Genomic DNA, 19,093 nt, shown 5'->3' on the forward strand with positions numbered 1-19,093 from the left:
GGACTTTATCTCAAGCTCTGTGGCTAGAGGTGTAATGATTCTGACCTTCTGGAATCCCCACCCCTAGTTGCTTGAAGCAACTTGGCCGTTATCTAATGGTAAAGTGGGGACTTTACCACTTTAACACTCAGATAGCACAAAGCAGCACTATGCCAGTGTAGTTGTGAGGCACTGGTCCTCTTAGCTGCTGTGTGCCTGAGCCTGGCAGAGAGGATGTGCCTGGTTGTGCGTTGTGGCAATACATTTATAGAGCAGCTTGCTGCATATTCTGTCTTTGCATAGTGATACCTTGATCCAAGAAATGGTTCAGAGCCAGGGGTCCTCCTTGAGTTTACTCTTGGCGATTGTAGCTCAAAGGCCAACTTCCATAGCATAGAAAGTACGGAGAGTGTGGACTTCTAGGGAGCTTAGACCAGGAGCAGGCAGTTATTTTGAGTGGAGGGCCACTTACCAAGTTTTGGTGAGCTGTTGAGGGCCACATGGGTAGCCCCGCCCCTTGGCAGGTGCCCTGCCCCCTGGCCACCACCTTGTGACTGGATACCTACCCCCTAACCCCTGGCCTTTGCCACCAAAAGTCTCTCCCCTTGCCCCTGGAAGTACTCCTTTCAGCAAGGGGATTTGCCATCTCAGAACCAGAAAAATACCAACTTATATTGTAAAAAGCGAACTTCTAAAGCATTCATTAATTTGATTTCAAAAAATATTTTTTCCTGGTTTACATGTGCTTGTATAGTGTGCATAGAGGTGGTTGTATATAATAACTTAAAATTAAGTCTTGCTTTTGTATATTGTGGGGGGGTATAGGTTTGTGGGGGGCTGTGGGTGTGTGGGTATGTGGGGCATGGGGGAGAATAAGTGTGGGGTGAGGGATCATGTGGGTGTGTGTGTGGATATGTGGGGTGTGGGTGGGTGTGGGGTTTCTGGAGGTATGTGTGTGGGGGAGGGTGGCTGGAGTGTGTGAGGGGGTGTGGCATGTGGGGCAGTGTGAGGGGGAATGTGGGTGCATGTGTATGGTGGGGTGTGTGTGTAGGACTCACCCTATGAACACACGTGGTGGTACCAGCACAGCCCCATGCTCCCCGGTTGGGTAATGCAGCCAGGAGCCATGGGTGCCGGAGCAGTGCATGGGCAGGAAGGCAGGGAAATGACTGGGGGGGGCGGGGGCTGGGCTGCTGTGTCCTGCTGCCAGCTCCCCTTAGGTCCAACTGCCCATGGTTCCTGTCATCTTTGACAGGCAGCCAAGAGCAGATAAATATTACTTTTTAATTTTTTTTAGGGGCCCTGTGGGCCAGATAGAATGGCCTGGTGGGCCAGATTCGGCTCATGGGCCATATTTTGCCCATCCTTGACTTAGGTCCTCTACCTGGGATCTCTTGAGCATAAATTAACAACCTTCTATAGAAGCAGAACATTGGCTAATGTAGTTACACACTTTTATCTGTGGCAGGTTAAGATGTTATGACTGTGTTGTCAGGGTTGATGGTAGCTTTATGAAGAGTTTAGATGATGGATTTGTATAGGATGATTCGGATAGGAATGATCTGGCCTCAGGCAGGAAGCTAGAGTAGATGACCTCTGGATGTCCCTTCCAGCCCTGCTTCTCTATGACTTCAGGACTCTGACATATTTCCCACTGCCCATAAGGCTGACTCCATCATCCCACAAATCCCACTCCACAGCTAATCAGATTCTATCTGGTGCCACCCATGTCCCTGCATCACAAGGAAGCAGAGCCACTTCCTTCTTATCATCGTTCTCAGTAGCAGGTTTTAGAAGCTCCATTTTGCTAATTGAAAGAAGTGGTTGAATTCTTTTATCTTCAACTCCTCCATGTGGCTGTCCTGCTACTTTGAAGTGAGTGGCTCTGCTCTCTGCTTACTTTTAGCAAATGAAAATCCCCATTCAGGATGGTCTTCTACAAACAAGCTGTGTGACCAGGTCAGATGTTGTTTGTGTGTATGCACCCTCAGTTTGCTTGTGAAGAACAAGTGCTTTGACCTCCAGCATGAGTGAGTACATGCATTTTTAGATATCTGGGGTATGACTTTCAAAAGCAATGAAGTGACTTAGAAGCTCAAGTCCCATTTTCAAAAGCCGCTTCAACATTTTGAAGTACAAGTTCCTTTGACTTACAAAAAAATGTAGGGTGGAATTTTCAAATAGGTCTAAATGATTTAGGAAGAACTGGACATCCTTTTGTTATCATGGAATTACGATGCGATTGGAATAACAGAAACTTGGTGGGATAGCTTGCACGACTTGTGAAAAGTTCCAGATCACCGGCTCAGGTTTTCCTGGGGGACTTCAATCACCCAAACATCTGCTGGGAGGGCAATACAGCGGTACAAAGGCAATCCAGGCCCGTGGTACCAGCGAGGACCCATGTGTGCAGCCCCAACCCCGTGTGCCCTGTGCCTGCTCTGGACTCACCCATCTAGGCTTAGCAGTGGAAACAGCGGTGGCTTCTGGGCAGAAACTGTTGCTCAGTGTGGGGGAAAAGTGACTCCTCTCCCTCGCAGTTGCCGGGCAGTTTTTGGTACAGTCACCCAGAGTCTGCACTGCACTGGGATGCCTTGCATCTCTGCAGCTGTCACCGCCACCTGGGCTATCCAGCAGCTGCTCTGCACTGTCACTGCTGCCGTGCTGGGTAGCCCAGAGGCAGCGGTGACAGTGGTGGAGCCACAGGGCAGCATGGTACAGTGTGGGCTCTGTGTCTGCACCAAGAACCGCCTGGCAGTGGTGAGGGGGAAGGGCCACTTTCCCTGTGTGTCAAACAACAGTTTCTGCCCAGTGCTGGCACCACTGCTGCTGTTGAGCCTGGACAGGCAAGTCTGGAGCAGGCACGGGGCACACCAGGTCAGGGCTGTGCATGCAGGTCCCTGCAGGTACCGTGGGGCTGGGACCAGTGGCAGTGGCTGCTGGAAGGAGCTGACCCAGCCCCACTGCATACCCAGTGGGTGGTATGATGCACCACAGCCAGGCAGTATGGAACAGGTGATGGGCTGGCTGAGGCTGTATGCTGCTGGCGGTGGCAGGGAGGTGCCTCGGGGTGTGCGGGCTCCAGGCTATTGTGGGGTGGAGGTGGGTGCTGACTGGCTCAGGGGGATGCATGTGGGAGGGTCCCCATGCACACGCCACCATACACTCAAACGCTCCCCTGAAAACCCCACAACCACACCCTCCCCCACACACAATCACGCATCCCACAAACACTGCATCCACCCACACCATTCCTTACCCCCCACTACAAGCCCCATGCCCCACACACACACACCTACACCTGAACACCTCTTGGGGGAGCCCCACTCACTGCTACACACACACCCCACCACACACATGTACGCACACACACACAGCCACCCTTCCCCTCTACACACCCCACAGCCCCCCATAAACTTCATACCCAGCCACACACACACCCACACATCCCCACAAACCCCCCATATCCACACATACCCCCACACCCCACATACACACACATCTACACTCACTCACAGCCCCCTACAAACTCCATACCCCCCACCACAGTCCTCCACACCCTCTGCACTATACAAGAGTAAGACTTCACTTTGAGCTATTATGCAATCATCTCTATATATACAACACAAACGCACACAAATCAGGACAACATTGTTTTTTAGGATAAAATTAAAATATTTTATTATGGATGTTTGAGTTTTAGTATATAATTTTTTTCCAGTTCCACGATGGCAAACCCCCTTCCCAAAAGGAGTACTTCTGGGGACAAGAGGAGGAACTTCTGGTGGCAAAGGTCAGAGGTTAGGGAATGGACATCAGGTCCCAAAATGGCGATCAGGGATCGGGGTGCTTGTCAAGGCACAGGGTCACCCTTGCAGCCCTTGATAGCTCACCAAAACTCATTAAGTGGCCCTCCAGTCGAAATGATTGCCCACCCCTGGACCAATAAGAGATAGTAGCTACAATTGACAAGGAGCGTTGTCACCAAAGGGTGGCACAAACTTGGGTGTCTCTAGGTGGGTGACTTAAGACAAAGCTGGAAGAGACTTTTCAGACCAGTTCAGACTACAAGACATAAATGAGCATGGCTAATTGAGTGACCTGCTAGCTGCATTATCCTTCCACCAGATGACTGGCAGCTTGTTGATCCTATAAGATCCAACAATATAAATAACCAAGGATCCTCCCTTTCTCATAAAAAGATCAAGACATGGTGGGCAAGTTGGAGGGTATGCCCTACAAGTAAGAGTAAGTGGAAGTCAAGCTGTCTGGTCCTAAGAAGTGGTGCTCAACAGACAGGAGTGCCCAGTCCTGGTGATAGAACCGAGTTGGGCACAGCCGTCCACACTTGGCCCCAAGTTACTTACCCCAGAAGTAGCCATCCCAGTCTAATAACCTCAAAGCTGCTCTTGTTCTGGAACTTTTTGAAAGCTGCCATTTTGTCATATACTCTGACACATTTTGTGCTGTGATACTACAGTCAGGACACCAGTTTTACAGTTTTGCTGTGTTATGGTTTTATGTATCCTATAACTCAGTGGGATTATCACTCAGTATAAAGCTTCAACAGATTAAAAACCGCCTATCTCAGGGGTCCTGAAGTCAGAATGAGGGCACAATAAAGTGCTGGTTTTAAAGCACCCAGGGTTGTGATTTGTGTTTCATATGCAGTAATAAATTTCAGTACATAAAAGAGGATTTTTAATGAAGGAGTTCAGTTTAAAGCCAGGAAGTTTTAAAAAGATTCAAATTTATTGTTAAAGAGAAACAACTTACTGGAAGTTGAAGGAAGAAGACTCCATTGGGAACAAAGGAAATATGGGTTTTAAACTGGAAAAGACACTCTTGTTCGTGAATGTGTTTAGTGTTCAGTAGACTGTAGCACAGTGATACTCACTCCTGACTAGTCTGGGAGCCACAAGTTAAATAGATAGCCACAACAAAATGTATACCCTGAGGTAAACTGTGGCCAAAGTACAGCAGTTCAGCATACAAAACTGCTTTGCATTAGATAATATGTGGACTGTAACAAGGGAAAATACTTTAAAAATGGCATGTTGGCTTCTGTAGCGTGTACTAAGACAGACTGAGTACATGCACTGAAAGCAAGCAACCACTCAAAACCCTGTGAAGAGCCAAACGGGATGAGTTGAGGAGCCCCCAGTGGATGGCTGTTGTGGTCTCAGTAATCCTGCTCTCAGAAACTTTTCTGATCGACATCATACCTAGAGCTGCCTAAATCATATCCTTTTAGATTGATACCACTCATGTAAAACTAGAAGTACTGCAGTCAAGCCTTGAATGAAATACCTTTTCCTTTGCCATCTGTGAGGAAATCCCAAAGTCCCCACAGAGCAAAGGCATGACTTTGTTCAAAAATGTGCCGCTCAAAGGCAGGACTTTGGAGAAATGCTTCAGGAACTAAAACAAGCCACATGCTTCAAGCACAGGACTGTCAGCCTGGAGGCCCTGAGCTCTGTGTTCTGTTCTGCATTATGCAAGCTTCATTTAGTCAGTTGATATTATCAATGCTTTTAAACAGCTGGGGAAATGGATGCAAATACACATCTAGGTCAAGGTGGTGCGTTGTTAAATCCAGTAGGAGAACACCATTTGTTTAGTCCCTGCTTGGACATCATTCTGAACATTGTTCTGCTGGCAGAAAACTCTCTGCTGTGTCTGAGCCTGCTTGCCCGTCAGTGAAATGGGGTTAATTGCCTTCCTCCCTTGATATAACTGTGAAAATTTAAGGCCTAGCCAGTTTCTGGATTGTGTTTATCCTGTGGGTCAGGGAGGTTAAGGACACAATGGAGTGCAGCACTAAAATACATAAAAATCTCCACCAAAATACATACAGCTACTCACATGCTTAAACATGCAGGGATTAGCCTGGAAGATGGTGCAGGCCAATGAACTGGGAACAGACCTGGGAGAGAAAACACCTCAGAGCTGAGCCTGGTTTGCTGGGTGTCATTAGATTAATTATTTAACATTTCTAAGGCTCTTTTCTAACTTTTCTAACCCTTTTCAGAAAATTCTGGCAATAATGCTGTATTTTCTCACATACAGGATGCACCTTTTCCCAAAAAATCAGCCACCCAAGATAGGGGTGCATGTATTAAACATGTATGCTATTTCCTGTTCCGCAGTGCAGCAGCTGTTGCATTACTATTCAGGTAGGCAAGGGCATCATTGTTCTTTACTCCAGAAGTGTTGACAATCATCTCTCCTTTTTAATGGTCTTGATGTTCTGCTAATCAAGCTAACCTTTCTTAAGGAATCTTGCTGTCTGCTAGCTGCTTCTGGTTTCTCTCACCCTATTTCACAGTCTTGGGGCTCTTTTCAAAATCACAGATCCACCCATACAGACCAATCTTCAGCAACAGCTCAGGTTTCAGCTTTAGTTAAGCAGGAAAGGGAGGGTTAGCCCACTGAAGATTAGGCTCTGTCCCTACTCTATGCAGCTATAACTCTGGAAAAATCTTTGTTCTTCTTCATTCTGCCATTCAAAAACAAGGTGTGTATTACAGTCTGGGGCATGTTGTATGTGAAAAAATACAGCACTTACCCATAAGGAGTAAGTAGGGGTATGAAACGATTCTCTCCACTGTATGGAACCAAGGCATGCAGACTGAAAGCGAAGCCCCATGGTACTGTGCTATGGCACATGACAGCAAGGAGCTGAGACCACCAGAAAGGAGCAAGTCCACAGACTTTAGACCCAGTGCCTGGATGTTGGGGTTGTAGAGTAGCAGGATCTGGGATGCCACCAACCCTGCAGTTCTTCTCCCAGCTCAAACCCCACCCATCAGGCACTGAGAAGAAAGATGAATGTTAAAATAACCCACAAATCCTGAGTCCAGATGGCTGCAAGCAGCCCAAGGCAAGTGACCTTTTCACCATTTTGTTGAGCAGACGCTGATTCCCAAGGCCTCGTGGGTCAGTTTGAAGCAGTGGCTGGTGATAAGGGTCAGGCATTTTCTGGTGCCGTTTACAAAAGGTACTGGGTCCTGTTTTCTGGAAAAGAGTGGTATCAAACACTACACAGGTAGTGCCCATTTGGCAGAAGCCTCCTGCCATTCCCCAAGGACTCACAGCCCAGGCAGGAAGCACTAAACATGCTGGCTGTTTTGTAAGGGCAGCTTGCTGGCATCTAACTGGAAATATTGTATATGAGTCAGAAACCTTATTCTTGTTACAGAAACCTTATTATTTAAAATCTCCCAGCATGACTAGGAAAATGAATTACACCAGCCCAGTTGCTGGATGAGTCTCTGAGGCTAGGGACAGACATTCAAAAAGCTGGAGCCTGAATTGATTCAACCTTTTCAGGTTAGTCTAACCTGCCTAGGCTGAACCGGTTTGTAACAGGACAAACAATCACTCTGGACTGAGGAACTGCAAGCACATGCCTGCACTTGCTCAGGCCAGGAGCCGGGGTGCTAGAGTGTGCCTTCGGCTGGAGGGAAGTGTGCTGGTGGGGCACAGCTAGTCTGGGCTGAACTGGCAAGACAGGGGTTTAATTCCTCCCTCCCTGTGCCACCGGCAAGGACCCAAGCCAGTTCTGCCAGGCACTTCCCCCTTGCTGCGGCAGCAGTGGGGCACCATGGCCCCTGGGCAGAGGGGCAGGGAGGAGGGTTAGTCTCCCCTCTACCCCACTGGCAGCCAGGTCTGCCCACCGTTGCTGCCACACTCACTCTCTGCAATGGAATAAGCCCCCTGCTGTCTCTTCTGCCGGATGCCAGAGGAAGGGGGAATAGCCCCCATCCCTGCCCCCCACAACCAGGGGCCCTGCCCACCAGCGTCTGGCCCTGACCCTACCCCGGCCTGGCCACTGGAGCAGCAAAGAGGGCGCGATTATGATGGACAGCAGTCCCTGTCATGGTTTCCCCAAGCACAAGCCCCTTTCCAGTGGAGAGCCGTGCTGTGGTCGAGGGAAGCTGCTGCGGAGTGCGTTGGCGCTGGGGGGGTTGAGAGGGCTCTGGCCCTCTCTGGATGCTGGTGCTGCTGCATGAAGCCCACCACAGCACTGCCAGCCCTGCAGCTTAGCGCCTCCGCCAGGAAGGGGCTCGAGCTCCCTGACATTATGACAGAAGCTGCTGCCCCCATCAAAACCTTGTCTCCTCCCACTGCAGCATTGGGGCAGGGGCATGGCCAGAGGCTGGGGGGGCCGGGGGGGGCAGGGACGGGGGTTATTCCCCCTCCCTCTGGCGTCTGGTGGAGGGGGCAGCAGGGAACTTATTCTGCCGCAGGGAGTGAGTGCAGCGATGACTAATCCTCCTCCCTGCCCCCCTCTGCCTCAGGGGCCATGGTGCCCCACTGCTGCTGCATTGAGGGGGGAGTGCCTGGCAGACCTGGCTCGGGTCCCTGCTGGTGGGGCAGGGAGTGGGGAATTAAACCCCTCTCTGGCTAGACCCCGCCCCTGCCTGTCCCTGCTCCGGCTGGGGAGCAGAGGTGTGGGGCCAGCCTGGCTGGGCTGGAGCAGAGAACCCAGCCCAGAAAGCATGCCGGGATGCTGGAGGACTTTGGTTTAAATTAAACCAGGAAGGGTCTGGGATAGACATTACATAAATCGGTTTGACGCAAATCATTTAAGTCTGATACTACGTTCAACCAGGTTTATCTCAAACTGGTTTCAGCCATTTTGAAACTGGTTTATGTGCAATGAATGTCTGTTCTGTTACAGGATTAAATCAGTTTCTGAACCCTTAAACTGATTTATGTGTAATGTCTGTCTCTAGCCTGAGTGCCTCAGTCATCCCTGCTTGCAGCCCACTGTGCCTATATCAGTACAGCTTTCACCCTTCTGGTGGTCCATCTCCCCACTTGGGCCATGCCCCATTACAAATCTACAGAGCATCTGCTCATGCCAGTCAGATCGCAGCAAGAAGTGAAAAGGGGAGAGAAGACTTCCAGCTGTCCTTTCCCAGATATGTATTTATAAGTGCTCTGCTACTCTGCTATTGGGCAGCAGTGCAAAACCCTCAGCCTGAAAAAAAAGATTTATGCCTCATGACTGCATGCCAAAGCCAGCTCTGCACACAGAAAATGAAATGCTCTGAAGTCAGTGCCTGATAAGGAAGTATTTGAGGAAAGTAAATGACTGTCTCTGGGCCTGATGGAAAGCCCTGGGCAGCCAGTGGGGATACTTTCCTCTCCTGCAGTGGGCTTGGAATCAGGCCTTTTCTGCTGGAGAGGCCTTGGCTGGGGATATGACAGCAGGAGCAGACACTGTCCAGAAGCACAGCTCTCACATGCTGTCTTTCTGCTGTTCTGCATGCTTGCTGATCCCTTGGCTGTGCGCACAAGGGTGATTGCTATTCTAGCAGCAATGTTTTTACCACAAAGTGTCTCATCTGTAGGTGAGTGTGTAGGGAAGAGGGTCTGCCAAGGTCAGCAAAGATGAGAACTCCTCCGGCAGCCACGGAGAAGGCTGTTGGAATCCAATGGCCAACTAAGCCTTTGGGCACCATGATGTCCTGCACAAAGTGCCCTTTAACTGCCCGACACTCACTGCACATATTGCAGGATCTGGCACAGAGAGAGAGCAGGTTCTGTGGGGCTGCTGTTAACTCTCTTGGCAGGTGAGTAGGGACAGAGGCTCACATCAGCAGAGGCTGGTGCAGCCCTGACTCAGGTCCCCACAATGCACTGGCCCATGCTGCTAAAGAGGATGATCCAATCTGCACCTGTTATCAGGCCTGGCCTCACCTGAAGCCAAAAGCCAAAGACCTCCTTGTGCCTCTTTGCAATAGTTTTGCAGAAAACACTGCTTTATGACCTTTGCACCCTCCACTGGCTTCCTGGTCTGCACTGCTTTCAACATGAGCTGTTTATCTGCACTTTCACGGCCGTCATAGCCTAGCCCCATCTGACCCCTCATCCCTGCTAGTTGATGAGGTGTCAGCTCCAGGCTCCATGAGTCCAGCAATGCAATCTCCACTCCTACATTCAATTTTCCATAAAGCACCTTTGCCTTGTCTCCAACACTTCAAGTCACAGAGTTTCCCATGAATATCTACAGCCACTTCACAGCTCTCCATCAAATCTTTCCTTTGAGCTCTCCTTTGAAGTAATGCCTGCAACATATTAAATGAAGGTTAGGCAGCTTGCATCTGCCACACACTGTCTTCTTTAAGATGTGCTCTCCCTTCCAACTCTATCCACTCCATTAGCAAGTACCTATTCAGTACCTTTGCCACGGCTAGCAGCATGCTGAAGGAGACGGGCAGCTGCCTGTGGTATCTTTTGGTAAGTGGTCGCTTGTATGGCTGCCTCTGTGCGGGATACCTGAGAGAGAAAATGCTGCTAGAAGGGATGGATGTGAGAGGAAGGGCAGTAAGGGGTTGTAGCTAGACGTAACTCATACAGGAATCATTAGCAAAGGGACAGGCCATCCACATGAGTGGCCCACCCTGCAGGGCCAGCTATGCTGACTGGTTCCCCCATCACTTTGAGATTTTATTTTTTATTTTGAAGCATATGTGACTGCAGATGGACTGAACAGCTGCTAATATGAGTGCTGGCAAGACCTGCGCACCAGCCCATGCATAATGCAGGCAGAAGTTACAGCAGTTTATGCCGCCAGCTTTTAGCTCTTCATTTCCATCTAAGCTGTTCGTTCTCTAAGCAAACCGCTGATGTCCTAGGATGTACAAACACTAAGCAAGGCACAGAATTATGTTCCTGGCTGGCTCAACAAAGCCTGCCATAGGGCAGGGCCATCAGCATCGCTGAAACTGGAATCGCTTGCACACAAATTAGCTGAAGCTTCTTGTATTTCAGGGATCCAAAATGCCAGTGTAGAGGAGGTCTTGGAGCCACAGAGTAACCAGTTTATAATGAGGTCACTGGTACCAAACACAACTGTTGCGCTGTTCATTAAGAGGAAGAAATACATTTATAATATAAGGTAAAAAGGCCTGCTTAAAAGTGGGCTAGTCAGTCTGAGATCCAAAGCCATATTAGTGGTATACCAAAGTGTGGCATACCTTCCATTGTCATTGTGCACAGGCTTTTCTCTCTGAAAACAATGTTATAAATCCATGTGAAGAGGTCATTTAAGGATGGCTCTCAGCATGGATGAGGGGAATCTCACATGTTCAAATAAGGTAATAGCAAGTGCTTAGCTGCTACCTAGCAGAAGTATGGATTTCTCTCTAGGTCAGTGGTTCCAATCCAGCCCCTGTCAATCTAGCTGAGAGTCTTGTGGCTGTTTGATAGCCAAAGTGAAATGAGTCTGTGCTCCTAGCCCAGCTTTTGGTGGCTATGTATTCATATGGCAAATGTATTCCAGCTGAAAGGGCAGGGACTGGATGGGCTAGGGAGGCTGATCTCCCCTCTTGAACATGTGGTTTGGAAGAATTTCAGATGTTCTTCTGACTGCTGTGGTAAGTAGTGCTGTGCTATACATCTTTGCAGTCCCTCTTATTCCTTTATCTTTCTGACGTCCTCAGGAGAGCAAAACTTTGTCATTTTCAGGATCTTTTAGTGAGTAATGACACCAAGGGCTTGATCCTGCAAACACTTGTGCACAGGGCATTTTATATGTATGAGAATATGTACGTGTACATACAGTTTGGTAGGATCAGGGATCTGGTTAGGATGAGTGGAGCAGTATTTTTTCCAGGAGTATTGCCCTGATAAAACCTAAGGATTATGCAAAGATGTAAAAGGTACCATCACAGTTACGCACAAGAACATATTTTGAAGAGAGTCCTTTCCCCCAAACCTGGACAGCTTCAGGATGCACTTATTTGCAGCAGATTGCTCACTCAAGAGATGCCCCTGGATTCTGTGCCCTGTCCCAGACAGAGTACAGTCACTGTTAAACAAGACCAGGAAAGCTAGTGCTTGAGCTGTACAGAAGGCTGTTTGGCATTGTAAGTAGCTGCTTACTTTAATAAACCTTTTCCCTTTAGGGGGGGAATTGTGAGTTAACAGATCATGATTAAATTCAGGTTAAGTCTTCATAGGGTGACTCTTTAGCTGCCTGAATAAGTCTAGCAGATACTGATGGATGGCAAACAAGCACTCTGCAGTCCATTGGACAAAGCACTTGTTGTACATTTTCAAATCCTGTTTTGCTTTTCCTTTTTATTCTTGATTCTTGCAAACTATCTTACATTTATGGGTACAGTAGAACACAGCTCATACTATTATGTGAAACTTTCAAGAGGCCTTGACAGTGTGCATGTCCTGGCATCAACTGTGCAAATCCTTTGCTTGAATCTTAAAACCCAAAGGGAAATATGATGAGGGCTTTTTTTCTCCAAGCAACTTCTGGGGCAAGAAAAGCTATGGATGCTCTTTGGTGGTGGAAATGGTCCTGCACCTGAGCTAGGCTAAATCAGTGTTGCTTCATTGGCTTCAGCTGAGAATCCCACCCAACATCTCTGTATCACATTATCAGCCAAGCAAATACTTTTGCCTCCTGGAGGAGTATTCAGATTTCAGTGTACCAACAGCTGCGCTGGCAATGTTCCAGCAGCTGGAGGTCCGCTGCAACTAATTTGGACATTAATTTACAATGTAAATTAATATGCATATTTAGTGCATATATGACATTCTCCTTTTTTGCATCCACCCTCCTGCTAAGGAAACACAGTAGGGCTGATGGGAGGAATGGATCTGATAGCCTCTGATCCACATGCACACTTGTATATATATATATATATGTGTGTGTGTGTGTATGTATGTATGTATGTCTCGTCTCTTCAGAACCTTTATTGTCTCTTATATTAACCACTATTTTTACTTTTTCATTCCATCTCTGATTACTGCCCTCCTTTGTCTGCACTGTTGTCTCCATGTTCATTTCCTCCATGTTCCCTCCCTGGACACCTCATCCTTTTCTATCTGGCCCCTAATCTCCCCTTCTTTCTTATTTTCTGCTTTCCTCCATCTCCTCCTCTGTTCCCTCTTGGGCCTTCCCCCTTCCTAAGTCTCCTGATTGGTATTAGTCTCTGCACCCCATTCTCTATCTGGCTTGTGTTCAAAGCAGAACAGAATTGTCTAAAGGGTTGGGATTGGGATAGAGGTTCCCACCCCAGTTATTTTATTTACCAAGAACCTGCAGACTTTGGACTTACAACCAAAATTTTACTGACGTATGTTTTTACTGACAGTAAAAAATATGTCCAGGGTTGGCAACCCTGTATGACCGTGTCAATATTTTTATACCCCACTGCCCCGACCATAGGGGTCCCTTACTCACCCACACTTTGACACCTTCAACTGCAGCCCACATCATGCTTCCCTCAAAACCCAGTCCTCAGCTTGCTCCTTGCTGGCCCTGTTCCCTCCATCCTGGCACAGATCCCATCTGCTGTTTCTCTGCACCTCCCCACCACCCTCAGTCCCAAAGCTTTGTCCCAGCAAGGAGCAGAGACTCTAGTGAACCAGCAACCCTTGATAGACAGTTCATGGCAGGGCACTGAGCAGTGCTTTTTCTTAGACACCAGGTGATGCTGCTCTGCTCTCTCTGTCCAGCGTCAATACTTGAGTGTAGCTTCAATCAGGCAGTGAATCTTCAAACAAGCTTAAAACTTGTTATTTTTATGGAAGCACAATTATTTTTACAGGATTCATGGACAGGTGATTTTAGGCTGCTTTTTTACCAACCATCAATAAATGTATGGACAGTTGAGAACCTTGATTGGGATTCCTGGTGAGTCAAAATGGCAGAAACCAAAGTTTGGTAGAAACTTTGGCAGAAACCAAAGTGGTACAGATGGAATGAAAACAAAACTTGTTGTGGGATCTGAAGTCAATAGAACAGTCTCAGGGCTTCTCAAGCAGGAGACATGATCAAATCCAGTCAGCTGCTACCAGGATCTCAACTGAATCAGATACAAAGTGACTAATAGATTGATTAATTTAGCTAAAAACTAACTAGTCAGAGATGGCCAACCAAATGTAAAAAGTAGTTGATAATTTGATTACCATGGACAAAAAGTTTCAGGTGCTAGCAAACAACCAGAATGCTCTGGCCAATTAAACTTGCAAATAAAGCAGAGCCAGCAAGGGCTTAAATAGCAGGGGGAACTGACAAGAGAAGGAACTCCTGTGTTTGCAGGGCTCCAGAGAAAATCTTTGCATGCTCTTCTTCTGTCTTTTGATTTCAGTGGGTCTGTTCAGGGCAAATGCTGCAGCTCCATGAAAGCAAAGTTTAGCTACTTGAATGTAAACTTCAGGAATAATCCAAAGCATCCTGTGAGGACCTGGCAAAGCATAGAAAGAGCAGGAGATGCTGGATGTTCCCCAGTTCTTCTGAGAACTTGTAAAGTGGTATTGTTATCTCATCTGTCAGTGGTGTAAACTAATTTAGTCAGTGCTTAATGCAGAGTGGATAACAGCCAGGCTGCCACAGAGAGCAAATGAATCACACAGCTTCGGTGCTGCAACATAGCCTTGTAAGGCCAGAGAATGGCTCGAATGTACTTCCAATACTAATGGAAACAGAAGGCGGTGAAGAGTTGTAGGGGTCTGAATCTTCCATAGTCTCCAAGGGACTTTACTCTTTGCTTCCAGTCTGTTGTGAGCTCTTAGTGAGAGTTTCTTAAAGCCAATTCAAAGGGACATAAGATCCAATGAAAATGACCTGCTGTCAGAACTGAGCCATCATGGGCAGGTGTATGAGGTCTCGGGGGATGATACCAACCCACTGTGTGCGTGTGAGATTGCAGTTCCTGTAGTTTGCAGCTGGCATGCAACTACCAGGGACCATTAGTTAGTGCTGTATTAGGTCTGGAAGAAAAAGAACCTGGCCAACATTTAAACAGTGAGGGCCTGATGTCAGACTCACTAATTCTTATTTAGGCACCTTAATAATATGCCTGATTTGCAACAGCAGCCAGGATTCAGAGGCTCCCACTGATTTTAATTAACCTTTTAAACTACTGTTTAGAGCTGAGATTGTCAATGGAACCCAGGGCATGTTAGTTATCTAAATTGTATTGGAAATATGGGTATTTAACTTCTTTAGGGTCCTTAAAAAAATCCTAACTTAGTCCCCAGAAGGAGCTTACGTTTACAGACACAAGATTGGAAAAGATGCCCTGGGGGCACTGAACGTAGTTCTCTGACAGTGCAGGCAACCATGTTATATAATTTCTTTAAAAAGTAAGCAAGTTCCGTTTTGAAACTAGGTAGCAGTAGTTTGCATCCTCCTCCTACTGGAAGGGTGTTCCAGAAACTCACTTCTCTGATGGGTATGAAGCTCTGAATTATATAGTGGGTCCAATAAAAGATATCACCCTAAATAAATCTTGCCTCTCTCATAATTTCTGGACTGTCGTGGCTACAACATCACTCTTGCGCTACCAACCTATACTTATTCATTGCTGGTTTATGTCCATTTGTTCTTGGGTCAATATATCTCAAATTCACTCCCATTTACATAAGACACCATAGCTCTTCTCAGCCATGGTTTCTCAACTAAAAAAGCCAAGTTCTTTTAGCCTCATTTGTAAAATAGATTACCATTCCTCTGGCTTTTCTAATGGTCCTCATCTGCACCTGTTTCAGGCTGAATTCATCATTACTGAATACCAATGACCAGACTTATGTACTGTACAGTACTTCAGAGCAGGCATTCCCTGTGTCCTGTTGCAGTGGAAACCCTTTCCCCAGTATATTTTAGGATCACATTCTCATTTTTCTTAACTACATCACATGTGTGGCTCATAGTCATCCTAATACCCCCCCAAGTTTTTTTCTCCTCTATTATTTCCAACTGATTTGCCCCCAGACTGTGGTTGACTTCTTAGTTACTAGACCTTGAATTTGTGAACTTGCACTTTGTGCTCTCAATTTTTATTCTATTTCTATTGCTCTGGTCTTCAAGGTCCTCCTGCATGATATTCTGATCTTCCTACTGTATATGCTACTGTTATTAATGAAGGAGTTTTTTTTAGTTGATTTACTTTGAGTTGGTCTAATGAAAGATATCGGATTGACCCAAAGAAACTTGTATGTTATTAATGAAGACCTTAATTAAGATCAGGTCCAAGTGTGAGGCTTGAGCAACTCCCCTTGTAGCCTTTTTCTAGCCTGATGCTTCCCTTTTCAACACAACTCATTGTCATTTCTCCTTAGCCACCTCACTGTTGTACTAGTCACTGTCTTCTCCAGCTTAATTGATCATTTCACAGGTTTTCCTTATCGTAAATAGATAGATGAAATCTGTTGGAAATAGATAATATCTACTGCACTTCCTTTGTCTACAATAGGGGTGTCAAACTCAATCAACCCTGTGGGATGGATGAGGGTTGCTAGGCTGGTCTGCAGGCCTGATTGGGACCAATGCCTTATGCTGTATACAGAGCCTGTGGCACCAGGTGCAGCCCACACGCTGGATACAGCACACACTGGCCTCACTGGGGCTTGTGCTGCATGTGGTGCATGGGCTGGACCTGGCATTTCATGCAGGACAGGGGGCTGGTCCAGGCCATGGGCTACATGTGGCACCCTGCCACACAGGTCCTGCCCCTGGGACTGGTTCAGATAGGGCCCCACACTGTTTGAGGCTATGGCTGGGGCCAGCGTGAACCTCATACAGCACAAAGGCTCAGTCTGGAGACCCATGGGTTGGATCATACAGCTCCATGGGCTGGATTCAGCTTGTGGGCCATAGATTTGACAGCCCTGGTCTACAGAAATCAGTTACTCATCCAAAAGAAAGAGATCAGATTAGATCTACCTATGCTGAAACCATGTTGTATTTTATCTCATTTTCCATTTACCTCCATGGCTGTGTGTAGATGAAATGAGAAGCGTGTGTGCATGACACTTTAAAGCAGGCTAAATGCTTTTGCACCACTGCTTCAGTGGTGTCAGTGTTTGCATGCCTCGGAGGTGTATTGCACATTAATTCCAGCCTCTGTAGGAAATTTGGTGGTGTAATGTGCCTTAAATGACCTGGGAAACTAAAACTCCTTGCGGGGGGAGGCTGCTGCTGCTGTGAAGGGAAGCACCAGCCCCACACTGCAACCTAAGGACCACTTCGTCCGCCGGCAGCTCGCCCTCCCCTCCCCGCTGGAGAGGCAGGTAAGCCAGCAAGGTGTGTGCACAACAGGGCGTTTAGTCAGCCCTAAATTGAAGCAGTGTTTTTTTAAAACCCACCACTTCGATTTAGGGCCGCTGTTTCATCTGCATATGCCCTATGTCATCAATGATTTTTTTCTTTAAAAATCTATTCTAAAGATTTGCATACTATTGAGGCCAGATTAATTGGTCTGTTGATCAGATCCCTTTGCCCGCTCCTAAAAATGAAGGTAATATGATGTTTACTGTTCTTCAGTTACACAGAACCATTCCTGACTTGAGAGGTTTATTAAAAATCCTTACAACTGATTTTATATGCCATTTTTTTCAAAAATCCTTCATGGAGATTATCCAGTCTCCTTGAACTGAATGCACTGAGATTTTTGTGTTTTGCTTCCTCTTGGAAGTGAATGTGGATATTTCCAGAAATTGTGTCATTACTGGAAATTTTAACTTCCTAGATATAGATTGGAGATCAAATGCTGGGAGAGCCCATATAATTCTAGATGTGACAAAGAAACAGATTTTTTCATGAGTCACTGAAAAAAGGTGAAGCTGTTTTAGACTTATTTTTGGTAATTAGTGAACACATCTACATGTTCTATTACTGTTGTTTAGACTTACTGGCTGTGTCTACATGTGCATTTGATTTGGAAGCAGTTTACTCTCAGCCACAGTGCTCTGCCCCTGGCCAGAGGCTGACCCCCTAGTGGTCTGGCAGACCAGGAGCAAATTTTCTCCTGGTCAATGTCTACAATAGCACATTAACTGGTTAGGGGACTGACTCTCTGGAGGAGATGCATGGGTGGAAGCCTGATGTATCCCCAAGAACTTTAGACCCCTGGTGGACCCCCGAAACCCCTGACCCCCAGCATGAAGCCAGGAGGTAAGCGGGGGACCACAGTGGGTAGCTAGATAGTGGTGGGGGGCAGCTGAGTGGAGCCGGGGAGGGTCACACCTCCCCTGGCCCCTACTTAGCTCAGCCCCCAGGGAGCTATGCAACCAGAGCTATGTGAACAGAGTGCGCAAACAGGCGCTATTTGGGCCTTGCATGCAAGTTAGTACAGGAGTTCAAGCATAAGGGTGCACAGGGGGGCCTCCAGCGGGCTCTCAGACAGAAAACCTGAGGTGACTAGGGGTAAACAGGTATCTTTATGGGAACGTCAGAAGCATGGGCAGTAAATAGGACAAACTTGCTCCTTCTGGTAGACAAGGAATTTGACCTCATGGGGTTGATGGAGACCTGGTGGGATGATACATACTGGGTAGTGGATATTGAGGGCTATAGGCTGTATAGGAAGGATCAGGCTGAGAAGAAGGAAGGAGGGGTGGCCTTCTATGTGAAAAAGTGGTACTCCTCCCTGCAGGTCATGTTTGATTGCACAGAGAGGCCCCTTGAGACCCTCTGGGTCAAGATACAAGGGGGCTCAGGAGAAGGGGACCTGATGGTGGGAGTCTACTATAGGCCTCCCTACCAAGTTGAGGAGAGCGACCAGGAATTCTCTAGGGAACTGACTGAGGCAGCCAGCACTAAAGACTTGATTGTTATGGGTGACTTCAGCTACTCTGACATCTGTTGGGAAGACTATTCAGCCAGCTCCAGCAGGTCAGTCAACTTCTTGGCAGCTATAGATGACCTGTTCTTGACACAGGCTGTGGAGGGACTGACTAGGAGTAAAGTCACTCTGGACTTGGTGCTGACCAAAGGGGAAGACATGGTAGGCAACCTGCAGATTGGAGGTACTCTGGGCGACAGTGATCATGATGTGATTAGATTCACCATCCACCAAAAGGCTGGGAATTCTGTCAGCAGAACAGAAGTCCTAGACTTTAGAAGGGCAGACTTTGGTAAACTCAGGAGACTAGTTAAAAAGGCCCTAGGCAACCAGTGAATGGACAATTTGGCAGTTCAAGAATGGTGGTGCTTCCTGAAGGAGGAAGTTCTTATCGCTCAAAAAGAGGCCATCCCCACGCAGTCAAAAAGAGGGACAGGGGCCAAGAGACCTGTTTGGCTCAACAGGGACATTAGGGAGCTTCTGAAAAAGAAAAAAATAAGCGTACAAGCAAT

The sequence above is a fragment of the Alligator sinensis genome, unplaced genomic scaffold, assembly GCF_000455745.1.
Source record: "Alligator sinensis unplaced genomic scaffold, ASM45574v1 scaffold434_1, whole genome shotgun sequence".
Taxonomy (NCBI): Eukaryota; Metazoa; Chordata; order Crocodylia; family Alligatoridae; genus Alligator; species Alligator sinensis.